Genomic DNA, 9,683 nt, shown 5'->3' with positions numbered 1-9,683 from the left:
AATGGTTAAGTGTAGGGACTTTAAATGGGATTTCATTTTGAATGTTGTTTGGTTGGTGACTTAGTCACTTGGAAATAGTTAAGTGTAGGGTATTTTGTGGCGATTTTTTTTTTGAATATAGTTTGGTTGGTGTCTTAGTTACTTGAAAATAGTTAAGTGTAGAGACTTTAAAGGTGATTTTTTTTCTTTGAATGTGGTTTGGTTATGATACTAAGTCACTTGAAAATGGTTAAGTGTAGAGACTTAAAAATTGTTTTTTATTTTGAATGTGATTTGGTTGGTGATTTAGTTACATGAAAATTGTTAAGTGTAGGGACTTTAAAGGAGATTTTGTGTTTTAAATGTGGTTCCATTGGTTACATAGTTTCTTGAAAGTGGTAAGTGTAGGGATTTCAAAGGTGATTTTTTATTTTTAATGTTGTTTGGTTATTGTCTTAGTTACTTGAAAATGGTTAAGTGTAGAGTCTTTAATGGGGATTTTTTTTAATGTGGTTTTGTTTTGATACTTAGTCACTTGAAAATAGTTAAGTGTAAGGACGTTAAAAGAGATTTTTCATTTTGAATATGGTCTTGTTTTGATATTTAGTCACTTTGAAATGGTTAAGTGAAGGGACTTTAATGAGGATTTTGTGTTTTGAATGTGATTAGGTTGGTGACTTAGTAAGTTGAAAATGGTTGAGTGTAGGAACTTTAAAGGAGATTTTGTGTTATGAATGTGGTATTGTTTTGAAACTTAGTCACTTGAAAATGGTTAAGTGTAGGTAGTTTAAAAAGGATTTTTTATTTTGAATGTGGCTTGGTAGGTGACTTAGTCACTTAAAAATAGTTAAGTGTAGACACATCAAAGGAGATTTTTTTTTGAAAGTTATTCGGTTTTCAAACTTAGTCACTTGAAAAAGGTTAGTGTAGGGACTTTGAAGGGGATTTTTTATTTTAAATGTGGTTTGGTTGTTGACTTAGTTACTTGAAAATGATTTACTGTCTGGACTTTAAAGGGGATTTTGTGATTTGAATGTGGTTTGGTTGGTGACTTAGTTGCTTGAAAATGGTTAAGAGTAAGGACTTTAAAGGAGGTTTTTTGTTTTTAATGTGGTTTGATTGTTGACTTAGTTACCTAAAAATGGTTAAGTTGTGACTTAAAAGAGGATTTTTTTGTATTTAATGGGGTTTTGTTTTGATTCCTAGTCACTAGAAAATGGTTAACTGTAGGGACTTTAAAGGGGATTTTTTATTTTGAATGTGGTTTTGTTTTGATACTTAGTCACTTTGAAATGGTAAAATGTAGGGCTTTAAAGAGGATTTTGTGTATTGAATTTGGTTAGGTTGGTGACTTAGTCACTTGATAATGGTTAAGTGTAGTTACTGATTTTATTTTGCAACTTAGTCATTTGAAAATGGGTAAGTGTAGGGTCTTTAAAAAGGATTTTTAGTTTTGAATGTGGTTTGGCTTGTGACTTAGTCAGTTGAAAATAGTTGTTTTGAATGTAGTTTGGCTGGTGACTTAGTAATTTAAAATGATTAAGTGTAGGAACTTTAAAGGGGACTTTTTATTTTGAATATGGTTTTATTGTCATACTTAGTCACATGAAAATGGCTAAGTGCAGGGACTTTAAGGGGACTATTTCTTTTGAATGTGGTTTGGTTTTGGTCGTTAGTTACTTTAATATGGTTAAGTTTAGGAACTTTAACAGGGATTATGTTTTGAATGTGGTTTGGTTTTGATACTTAGTCACATGAAAATAGTTAAGTGTAAAGACTTTAAAATCATTTTTTGTTTTAAATGTGGTTTGGTTGGTGATATAGTTATTTGAAAATGGTTAAGTGCAGGGACTTTAAAGGGGATTTTGTATTTTGAATGTGGTTCAGTTGGTGACTTAGTTACTTGAAGATGGTTAAGTGTAGAGACTTTAAAGGTGATTTTTTAAAGTTGAGTGTATGGACTTCAATGGGGATTTTCGTTTTTTGAATGTGGTTTTCTTTTTATACTTTGTCACTTGAAAATGGTTGAGTGTTGGAAATTTATAGAGGATCTTTTGTTTTGAATGTGGTTTAGTTTTGATACTTAGTTACTTTAAAATGGATAAGTGTAGAGACTTTAAAAAGAATTTTGTGTTTTTAATGTGTTTTGTTTTGAAATTTAGTCACTTGTAAATGGTTAAGTGCAGGGACTTTGAAGGAGATTTTTTGTTTTGAATGTAGTTTGGTTGGTGACTTAGTCACTTGAAAATGGTTAAGTGTTGGATCTTTAAACGAATTTTTTTTTTTGAATGTGGTTTTATTTTGATACTTTGTCACTTGAAAATGGTTATGTGTAGAGACTTTAAAGGGGATTCTTTGTTTTGAATGTAATTTTGTTTTGATACTTAGTAACATTAAAATGGTTTAATGTAGGGACTTTAAAGGAGATTTAGTGTTTTGAATGTGGTAGTTTGGTTGGAGACTTTGTTGCTTGAAAATGGTTAATTGTAGGGACTTTAAAGGGAATATTTTGTTTTGAATGTGGTTTGGTTTTGATACTTAGTCACTTGAAAATGTTTAAGGGTAGGTACTTTTAAATGATTTTTTGTTTTGAATGTTGTTTGGATGGTGATTTAGTTACTTATAAGTGGTTAAGTGTAGGGACTCTAAATGAGATTTTATGTTTTGAATGTGGTTTGGTTGGTGATTTAGTTACTTGAAAATTGTTTGGTGTCTTAATTACTTTAAAATGTTTAAGTTTAGGGACTTTAAAGGATATTTTTTGTTTTGAATGTGGTTTGATTGTTGACTTAGTTACTTGAAAATGGTTAAGTGTAGGAACTTTAAAGGGGATTTTTTGTTTTGAATGTAATTTTTTTTTGATACTGAGTAACTTTAAAATTGTTAAGTGTAGGGACTTTAAATGGAATTTTTTGATTTGAATGAGCTTAATTTGGTTATTTAGTCACTTGAAAATGGTAAAGTGTAGGGACTTTAAAGGAGAGTTTGTGGTTTGAATGTGGTTTTGTTTTAAAACTTAGTCACTTGAACTTGGTTATGTGTGGGACTTTAAAAGGAATTTTGTGTTTTGAATGTGGTTAGGTTGGTGACCTAGTCACTTGAAAATGGTTAATAGCGGGGATTTTAAAGAGGAGTTTGTGTTTTGAATGTTGTTTTGTTTTGAATATTCGTCAGTTGAAATTGGTTATGTGTAGGGACTTAAATCAGATTTTTTATCTTGAATATTTTTTCGTTGGTGTCTTAGTTACTTGAAAATGGTTTGCTTATTTAGTTACTTGAAATTGGTTAATTGTAGGGACTTTAAAGGGGATTTTTTTTGTTTTGAATGTGGTTTGGGTGTTGACTTAGTTACTTGAAAATGGTTAAGTGTAGGGACTTTAAAGAAAATATTTTGTTTTGAATGTGGTTTTGTTTTGATAGTTAGTCATTTGAAAATGGTTATGAGAGGGGATTTTAAAGGGGATTTTGTGTTTTGAATGTGGTTAGGTTGGTGCCTTAGTCAATTGAAAATGGTTATGTGTGGGGACTTTAAAGAGGATTTTTTATTTTGAAAGTTGTTTTATTTGTGAGTTAATTATTTGAAAATGGTTAAGTGTAGGTATTTTAAAGGAAATTTTTCTTTTGAATGTGGTTTTATTTTGATACTTAGTCACTTTAAAATGGTTAAGTATAGAGACTTTAAAGAAGATTTTTTGTTTTGAAAGTGGTTTGGTTTTTGACTTAGTTACTTGAAAATTGTTAAGTGTACAGACTTTATTTAGGATTTTTTGTTTTGAATGTAGTTTTATTTCGATACCTAGTCACTTGAAAATGGTTGAGTGTAGGTAATTTAAAGGAGATTTTTTATTTTGAATGTTGTTTTATTTTTATACTTAGTCACTTTAAAATGATTAAGTGAAGAGACTTTAAAGTAGATTTTTTTGTTTTGAATGTGGAATGGTTGGTGACTTAGTTACTTGAAAATGGTTAAGCGTAAGGACATTAAAGGATATTTTTTTTTGAATGTGGTTTGGTGTTGACTTAGTCACTTGAAAATAGTTAAGTGTAGAGACTTTTAAGGGGATTTTTTGTTTGGAATGTCTTTTGGCTGATGACTTAGTTACTTGAAAATGGTTAAGTGTATGGACTTTAAATGAGATTTTTTGTTCTGAATGTGGTTTGGTTTTTCATACTTAGTCACTTGAAAATGGCTAAGTGTAGGGACTTTAAAGAGGATATATTGTTTTGAATGTGGTTTGGTTTTGGTAGTTAGTTACATGAAAAAGGTTGAGTGTAGGGACATTAAATGAGATTTTGTGTTTTTAATTTGTTTAGGTTTTGATACATAGTCACTTGAAAATGGTCAGGTGTAGGGACTCTAAAGGTGAGTTCTTGTTTTGAATGTGGTTTGGTATTGATCATTAGTCACTTGAAATTATTTAAGTGTATGTACTTTAAAAGGATATTTCGTTTTGAATGTGGTTCGGTTGATAATTTAGTTACCTGAAAATGGTTAAGTGTTGGGACTTTAAATGGGATTTTAACTTTTTAATGTGGTTTGGTTTGTGATATAGTTGCTTGAAAATTGTTTGGTGACTTATTTACTTGAAAATAATTAATTGAAGTTACTTTAAAGGGGATTTTTTGTTTTGAATGAGGTTTTGTTGTTGACTTAGTTACTTGAAAATGGTTATGTGTAGAGACTTTAAACGGTTTTTTGTGTTTTGAATGTTATTTTGTTTTGATACGTAGTAACTTTAAAATGGTTAAGTGTAAGGACTTTAAAGGGGATTTTATGTTTTGAATGTGGTTAGGTTGGTGACTTAGTCACTCGAAAATTGTTAAGTGTAGGGACTTGAAAGGGGAATTTGTGTTTTGAATGTGGTTTTGTTTTGAAACTTAGTCACATGAAATTGGTCATGTGTAGTAACTTTAAAGGAAATTTTTCATTTTCAATGTTGTTTGGTTGATGACTTAGTTACTTGAAAATGGTTAAGTGTAGGGACTTTAAAGGGGATTTTTTATTTTGAATGTGGTTTGGTTTTGATACTTAGTCACTTGAAAATGGTTTAGGGATTTTAAAGAATAGTTTTTGTTTTGAAAGTAGTTTGGTTGTTGACTTAGTTACTTGAAAATTGTTGAGTGTATGGACTTTAATGGGGATTTTTGTTTTTTGATTGTGGTTTTATTTTGATACTTAGTCACTTGAAAATGGTTATGTGAAGGAACTTTAAAGGGGATTTTTTGTTTTGAATGTGATTTTGTTTTGATATTGAGTAACTTTAAAATTGTTAAGTGTAGGGACTTTAAAGTGGATTTTTTTATTTGAATGTGGTTAGTATGGTTATTTAGTCTCTTGAAAATGGTAAGTGTAGGGAATTTAAAGGAGAGTTTGAGGTTTGAATGTGGTTTTGTTTTTAAGCTTAGTCACTTGAAATTAGTTATGTGTGGGACTTTGAAAGAATTTTGTGCTTTGAATGTGGTTTGGTTGGTGACTTAGTCACTTGAAAATGGTTAATTGTTGTGACTTTAAAGAGGAGTTTGTGTTTTGTATTTGGTTTTGTTTTGAAAATTAGTCAGTTAAAATTTGTTATGTGTAGGCACTTTAATGAGGATTTTTTATTTTGAGTATTGTTTTGGTTGGTGACTTAATTACTTGAAAATGGTTAAGTATAGGGACTTTAAAGAAGATTTTTTGTTTTGAATGTGGTTTGGTTTTTGACTTAGTTACTTGAAAATGGTTAATTGTAGGGTCTTTTAATGGGATTTTGTGTTTTGAATGTGGTTTTGTTGGTGATATAGTTACTTGAAAATGGTTTGGTGACTTATTTACTTGAAAATGGTTAATTGAAGTCACTTTAAAGGGGATTTTTTGTTTTAAATGCGTTTTGTTGTTGACTTAGTTACTTAAAAATTGTTAAGTGTCGGGACTTTAAAGGAATTTTTTTGTTTTTAATGAGGTTTTGTTTTGATACTTAGTCACTAGAAAATGGTTATGTGTAGAGATTTTAAAGTGTTTTTTTGTTTTGGATGTTAATTTTTTTGATACTTCGTAACTTTAATATGGTTAGGTGTAGGGACTTTATTGGAGATTTTGTGTTTTGAATTTTATTAGGTTGGTGACTTAGTAACTTGAAAATGGTTAAGCGTAGGGTCTATAAAGGGAAATTTGTGATTGTAATGTGGTTTTGTTTTGAAACTTAGACACTTGAAATTGGTTATGTGTAGGGACTTTAAAGGAGATTTTTTTTTTGAATGTGGTTTGATTGGTTATTTTGTTACTTGAAAATATTTAAGTGTAGGGTCTTCAAAGGGGATTTCTTATTTTGAATGTTGTTTGGTTGTTGACTTAGTTGCTTGAAATTGGTTATGTGTAGAGACTTTAAAGCAAATTTTTTATTCTGATTGTGGTTTTGTTTTGATACTTAATCACTTGAAAATGGTTAAGTATTGGGACTTTATAGAACATTTTTATTTTTGAATGTGGTTTGGTTGTTGACTTAGTTACTTGAAAATTGTTAAGTGTAGGGACTTCAAAGGTGATTTTTTGTTTTGAATGTGGTTTTATTTTGATACTTAGTCACTTGAAAATGGTTGAATGTACAGAATATAAATAGGATTTTTTTTTAGAAGGAGGTTTTTTTTTTTTTTTTTATATTTAGTCAGTTTAAAATGGTTAAGTGTAGGAACTTTAAAGGGAATTTTGTGTATTGAATCTGGTTAGGTTGGTGACTTAGTCACTTGGAAATGGTTAGTTGTAGGAACTTTAAAGTGAATTTTTTATTTTGATTGTGGTTTGGTTGTTGACTTAATAACTTGAAAATGGTTAAGTGTAGGAACTTTAAAGCAAATATTTTATTTTGAATGTGGTTTTGTTTTGATACTTAGTCACTTGAAAATGGCTAAGTGACGGGACTTTATAGGAGATTCTGTGTTTTGAATGTTGTTAGGTTGGTGACTTAGTAACTTGAAAATCGTTAAGCGTAAGGACTTTAATGGGGATTTTGTGTTTTGAATGTGGTTTTGTTTTGAAACTTTGTCACTTGAAATTGGTTGTGTGTAGGGACTTAAAAGAAGATTTTTTTTTTAAATGTGGTTTGGTTGGTGACTTTGTCACTTGAAAATAGTTAAGTGCAGGGACTATTATGGGGATTTCTTATTTTGAATGTTGTTTGGTTGGTGAATTAGTTACTTGAAAATGGTTGTGTTGGGACATTAAAGGGAATTTTTTACTATGAATGTTGTTTGGTTTTGTTAGTTTGTTACTTGAAGATGGTTAAGAGTAAGGACACTAAAGGAGATTTTGTATTTTCAATTTGGTTAAGTTTTGATACTTAGTCACTTGATAATGGTTAAGTATTGTGTCTTTCAAGGGATTTTCTTATTTTTAATGTGGTTTGGTTTTGATCGTTAGTCACATGAAAATGTTTAAGTATATGTATTTTCAAGATTTTTTTTTTTGAATGTGGTTTGGTTGACGATTTAGTTACTTGAAAATGGTTATGGGTAGGGACTTTAAAAGGGATTTTTTTTAAAAGTGGTTTGGTTGGCGATATAGTTACTTGAAAATGGTTTGGTGACTTATTTACATGAAAATGGTTAATTGAAGCAATTTTAAAAGGGATTTTTTGTTTTGAATGTGGTTTTGTTGTTGACTTCGTTACTTGAAAATAGTGAAGTGTAAAGACTTTAAAACATTTTTTTTTGTATTGAATGTGGTTTGCCTGGTGATTTATTTACTTGAAAGTGGTTAAGTGTAGGGACTTTAAATGAGATTTTATGTTTTGAATGTGGTTTGTTTGGTGATATAGTTACTTGAATATGGTTTGGTGTCTTAATTACTTTAAAATGTTTAAGTGTAGTGACTTTAAAGGGGATTTTTTGTTTTGAATGTGGTTTGATTGTTGACTTATTAACTTGAAAATGCTTGAGTGTAGAGACTTTAAGGGGAATTTTTTGTTTTGATTGTGGTTTTGTTTTGATATTTAGTAACTTGAAAATGGTTTTGTTTAGAAACTTTATAGGGGATTTTTTATTTTGAATATGATTTTATTTTGATACTGAGTAACTTTAAAAGTGTTAAGTGTAGCGACTTTAAATTGGATTTTTTGATGTGAATGTGGTTAGTTTGGTTATCTGGTCACTTGAAAAAGTTAAAGTGTTGGGACTTTAAAGGGGATTTTGTGTTTTGAATTTGGTTAGGTTGGTGACTTAGTCACTTGAAAATGGTTAAGTGTGGGGACTTTAAAGAGAATTTTTTATTTTGAATATTGTATGGTTGATCAGTTAGTTATTTGAAAATGGTTAAGTGTAGGGATTTTAAAGGAAATTTTATATTTTAAATGTGGTTTGGTTTTGATTCTTAGTCACTTTAAAATGGCTAAGTATAGAGACTTCAAAGAAGATTTTTTGTTTTGAAAGTGGTTTGGTTGTTGACTTAGTTACTTGAAAATTGTTAAGTGTACAGACTTTAATTGGGATATTTTGTTTTGAATGTGGTTTTATTTCGATACTTAGTCACTTGAAAAGGGTTGAGTGTAGAAAATTTAAATGAGATTTTTTATTTTGGATGTGGTTTTATTTTTATACTTAGTCACTTTAAAATGGTTAAGTGTAGAGACTTTAAAGGAGATTTTTTGTTTTGAATGTGGAATATCTGGTGACTTAGTTACTTGAAAATTGTTAAGCGTAAGGACATTAAAGGATATTTTGTTTCTGAATGTGGTTTGGTGTTGACTTAGTCACTTGAAAATAGTTAAGGGTAGAGACTTTAAAGGGTATTTTTTGTTTGGAATGTAGTTTGGCTGATGACTTAGTTACGTGAAAATGGTTAAGTGTATGGACTTTAAAGAAGATTTTATGTTTTGAATGTGGTTTGGTTTTTAAACTTAGTCACTTGAAAATGGCTAAGTATAGGGACTTTAAAGGGGATTTTTTGTTTTGAATGTTGTTTGGCTTTGGTAGTTAATTACTTGAAAATGGTTAAGTGTAGGGACATAAAATGAGATTTTGTGTTTTGAAAGTGGTTAGGTTTTCATACATAGTCACTTGAAAATGGTCAAGTGTAGGGACTTTAAATGTGATTTCTTGTTTTGATTGTGGTTTGGTTTTGATCATTAGTCACTTGAAATTTAAGTGTATATACTTTAAAAGGATTTTTTGTTTTGAATATGGTTTGGTTGATAATTTAGTTACCTTAAAATGGTTAAGTGTAGGGACTTTAAATGGGATTTTGTGTTTTCAATGTGGTTTGGTTTGTGATATAATTACTTGAAAATGGTTTGGTGGCTTATTTACTTGAAATTAGTTAATTAAAGTGACTTTAAAGGGGATTTTTAGTTTTGAATGAGGTTTTATTGTTGACTTAGTTACTTGAAAATGGTTAAGTGTAGAGACTTTAAACGTTTTTTTTGTTTTGAATGTGGATTGGTTTTGATACTTAGTCACTTGAAAATGTTTAAGGGTAGGGACTTTTAAAAGATTTTTTGTTTTGAATGTGGTTTGTATGGTGATTTAGTTACTTATAAGTGGTTAAGTGTGGGGACTTTAAATGTTTTTTTTTTTGTTTTGAATTTGGTTTCGTTGGTGATATAGTTACATGAAAATGGTTAGGTGTCTTAATTACTTTAAAATTTAAGTGTAGGAACTTCCAAGGGTATTTTTGTTTTGAATGTGGTCTGATTGTTCACTTAGTTACTTGAAAATGGTTAAGTGTAGAGACTTTA

This window comes from Capsicum annuum, unplaced genomic scaffold (genome assembly GCF_002878395.1).
Source record: "Capsicum annuum cultivar UCD-10X-F1 unplaced genomic scaffold, UCD10Xv1.1 ctg3524, whole genome shotgun sequence".
NCBI classification, from domain to species: domain Eukaryota; kingdom Viridiplantae; phylum Streptophyta; class Magnoliopsida; order Solanales; family Solanaceae; genus Capsicum; species Capsicum annuum.
The sequence above is the reverse complement of the archived record's forward strand: the minus strand, read 5'-3'. Positions refer to the sequence as shown.